Here is a 4232-nt window from a genome sequence, read left to right on the forward strand (position 1 = left end):
TAATGCTTGCTCCCAAATCACAAAGGCACTTGTCAAAAGTTAGATTTCCAATGGTGCAAGGAATGGTGAAGCTTCCTGGATCTTTCAGTTTTGGTGGTAACTTTTGTTGCAGAACCGCGCTGCATTCTTCCGTGAGAGCAACGGTTTCAAGGTCATCCAGTTTCACCTTCCTTGAAAGAATAGTCTTCATAAACTTCGTATAACTAGGCATTTGTTCCAGAGCCTCAGCGAAAGGTATATTGATGTGAAGTTTCTTGAACACCTCCAGAAACTTCCCGAACTGTCTATCCAGCTTTTGTTGCTGCAATCTCTTAGGAAAAGGTGGTGGAGGATAGAGCTGTTTCTCCCCTGTATTAGCCTCAGGCAGAGTGTGTTCAACAGTAGTCTTCCTTAGTTCCGCCACTTTCTCCTTTTGCTTAGATTCTTCATCTCTAACTTCAGCTTCGACTTCTTTTGCCTTTTCAGCATCAACTACTTTTCCAGACCTTAAGGTAATAGCCTTGACTTGCTCTTTAGCTTCCTTCCTGCCTGGTACTTCCGTGTCACTGGGAAGAGTGCCAGGTTGACGATTGAGCACTGCATTGGCTAATTGACCGATTTAATTTTCCAAGGTCTTGATAGAAATCGCCTGACTCTTGCACAACAGCTTAAGTTCCTCAAAATCAGCACTAGTAGGTGCAGCTGCACTTCCCTGTTGAGGATATTATTGCCTTGTAGCATACTGCTGTGGTTGCTGGAATCCAGGTGGGTTAAACTGTTTACTTACTCCTTGCTGATATGTTGGCTGAATAGCATTCTGATTATTCCCCCAGCTGAAATTTGGATGATTTCTGTTGTTAGGATGATAGGTCGCTGGCACAGGCTACTGTTGTCGCTGATAATTATTCACATACTGAACAGATTCGTTGACAAGAGAACACTGATCCGTAGCATGAGAACCTGCACAAAGCTCACAAACCATAGCTATTTGATTAACTCCATACGTAGCCAAAGAATCAACCTTCATTGATAGCGCTTGGAGATGGGCTGCAATAGCGGTGGCTGCATCAACTTCCAGAATACCTGCTACCTTGCCTGACGTCATCCTCTGAGTTGGGTTTTGATGCTCATTTGCAGCCATCGTCTCGATAAGATTATACGCCTCAGTATAGCTTTTAGCCCATAAGGCGCCTCCAGCTGCTGCATCGAGCATGGGCCGAGATTGGGCCCCCAAACCATTATAAAAACCAGTGATTACCATCCAATCCGGCATTCCATGATGTGGACATTTTCTCAACATTTCCTTGTAGCGTTCCCAAGCCTCGCACATAGATTCTGTAGGTTGCTGCGCAAACTGAGTAAGAGCACTCCTCATAGCAGCAGTCTTTGCCATTGGATAAAACTTCACCAGAAACTTTTGCGCAAGATCTTGCCACGTAGTGATGGACCCAGCTGGTTCAGAATGTAACCAGTCTTTAGCCTTATCCCTCAGTGAGAATGGGAAAAGCCTCAACTTGATAGCCTCATCAGTCACGCCATTATACTTAAAAGTGCTGCAGATCTCGACAAAATTCCTTATATGTATGTTGGGGTCTTCAGTTGCCGCTCCTCCAAAAGAAACAGAATTCTGCACCATCTGAATAGTGCCCAGCTTGATTTCAAAGGTGTTAGCTTGAATAGCCGGATGAAGGATGCTTGACTGAATGTCATCAATTTTAGGCCGAGAAAAATCCATAAGAGCTGGATCAGCTTGAACAATACGATCTCCCATGTTTACTGGTTCTTTCTGCTCAGTTCCTGAATCCGAATCCTCAAAATCTAACTTCTCCGGAGTATCAAGAACTTCGTCTTTCTCCTCAGCTGTATCTAAGGTCCTCTTGCGAGCACGAGAACGAGTTTGCATAAACGCTTGCTAAAGTACCTGAAACACAACCGAAAAGAGTAATTAACTACTACGTCCTAATCACTGAGTCCTAATGACCAATGATGGTAAGTACATAAATTAAACAAATACGCCGAGTCCCCGGCAGCGGCGCCAAAAACTTGTTAGGGCGAAATCATGCACTAATATTCATACAAGTATACGCGTTCGCAAGTAATATAGAATACTTTCTAGTTCGTTCCCTCAGAGACTCAAACTAAGTTATTGTCTAATTAAACTCACTCACCAATGTATGATTACTTCTCAATGTTAAGATAACACTTAAAATTGTTGATTAAATATTAACTATAATTAACTACTTAATTAACCACTTAACTAACACTTCAATTTATCAATAATAAAACACTCATGAGATCACAACTTCATTATTACTTCCTTCTATAGCCATTGTTATTACCTTTAGCATGTGACAGTGATGACATTAATCGAATAACACGAAACTGATAAAAGCCAACTTTCATTGTACTAATACCATTCTACCAAGCATCCACAATTAAGATAGAAGTTGAATAGTCATCAATTATGTTGAGTTCCTATATGTCTACAGAAATTGACAACACAACGATTTAAGCACAAGTTATCCCTTTTGATTACATAGGGCAAATAAAACTGTTAGAGTTACCCACTAATCATGCACAACGTACATGAACCTATGCTAGCATGGCAAGTTCTAAATCTCAAGATCCACTGTCGCTTCACAAGAGATTAACACCCTATCTTATATGTTCGCGACGCACATAAGACGAATACGCACAACCAATACTAGATATCATGCAATCATCACACACTAAAGTATTAAACAATTAACTAAAGAATTTCATAATAAATCTGTTGCAACCCCATGATCACGATTAGCCCATAATAGAACTTATCGCCATCATGGGTTCATATGAAATCATGATAAACAACACAAGAAAATAATAACTAAACTAATTATATTAAAACAGAGTACGTCACAAGAGTAAATAAGTCAAAGCAAGAAAACTAGCATCCAACGTTACAACGAAACAAGAATCACAAGAAAATATGCTTCCTCTTCGTTGCAGTGTGCTAAATCGGTCTTCTTCCTTATCTCCTTCGCTTCTTGCGCAAAACACAATCTAAAACATAATCTCCTTCCTATTCTCTATGAAAACGTCTCAAATCTACTTATATAATAGTCCCATAAAACTCAGATTACATAGAAGTTGGAAGCCAAACAGAAGTAGAAGTCTAAAATAATTCAGCTTTTTCCCCGACCCTGCGCGGCTGCTCAGCATTTCTGCGCGGGCGCGCAAGGCTGCTGCGCGGCCGCTCAGCATTGCTGCGCGGGCGCGCAGGACCCTACTGGAAAAAATCCAGGTTTGCTCCGTTTCTTCGCCGTAATCTGCCCGTTCTTTTCCTCTCGCAATGGTGAACACATGCCAAGGCTTATTCTTGATGATTCCTCCTCCGAAATGCAACTAATACCCTGAAATGCATAAACACTAGAAAAACGCATCAAATACACAAAATACTTGATTTCAAGACACCAATTTAAGCCATTTTAAGACGTTCTAAGTGGTATAAAATGCCACTTATCACGTGTCTTGAACAGCCACTGTCCAAGTACCATAGATTTCTGGTTGCTTGATGAACTAACTTCATTTTCCTCAGAATCAGCCATGAGAGCCAAGTTGACATATTCCACATCTTCATCCTCTTCTTCTCCATCAGCTGCCCAGTCTTTTTCTTGAGTAATGAAAGCCTTCTCCTTTTGCTTGAGCAGATCAAAATATTTCTTTTTGTAATCTACTTGGTCAAATTTCTTCTTTTCAGAAGTTGGCTTTCTGCACTCACTTGCAAAGTGTCCACTTATACCACAATTGAAACACTTGAACTTGGATTTGTCCACCATGTTCTTATGAGGTTTAGTGGCTCTAGTGTTTTTCTTAAATTTCATCTTTGTAAATCTTCTGGACAGAAATGCAAGATGCTCATCAATACCATCAGAGTCATCTTGGCTGGAGTTGTCTTCATTCTCAGCAACTTGCTCCTTACCCTTGCTTGATTCTGATTTGCTTGTGCCATCTTTGGAGTTTAATGTTGATCTCACAGTTTCTTTTCTGCATTCTTTCTCATTTTCAGCTACCAAGGCAACTGAACCTCCTTTCTTTCTTCCCTTCTCCAATACCTCATCCTGTTCCAGCTCTAGTTCATAAGTCTTCAAGATTCCATATAATCTTTCAAGAGTGAAGTCCTTATAATCTTGAGAGTTTCTCAAGGAGACAGTCATGGGTTTCCATTCCTTTGGCAAGGATCTTAAAAATTTAAGATTTGAATCCTTCACCTG

At 40.6% G+C, this 4232-nt stretch overlaps 1 non-coding gene across 1 annotated transcript; it reads left to right on the forward strand.

The window, feature by feature from the left end:
- The first annotated feature begins 1250 nt into the window (after positions 1 to 1250).
- Positions 1251 to 1357, forward strand: LOC141715626 (small nucleolar RNA R71). Its single transcript, XR_012572382.1, has one exon. It is a non-coding gene; the product is annotated as a small nucleolar RNA R71 (small nucleolar RNA).
- Positions 1358 to 4232: the final 2875 nt, after the last annotated feature.

The sequence above is a fragment of the Apium graveolens genome, chromosome 3 (assembly GCF_009905375.1).
Source record: "Apium graveolens cultivar Ventura chromosome 3, ASM990537v1, whole genome shotgun sequence".
NCBI classification, from domain to species: domain Eukaryota; kingdom Viridiplantae; phylum Streptophyta; class Magnoliopsida; order Apiales; family Apiaceae; genus Apium; species Apium graveolens.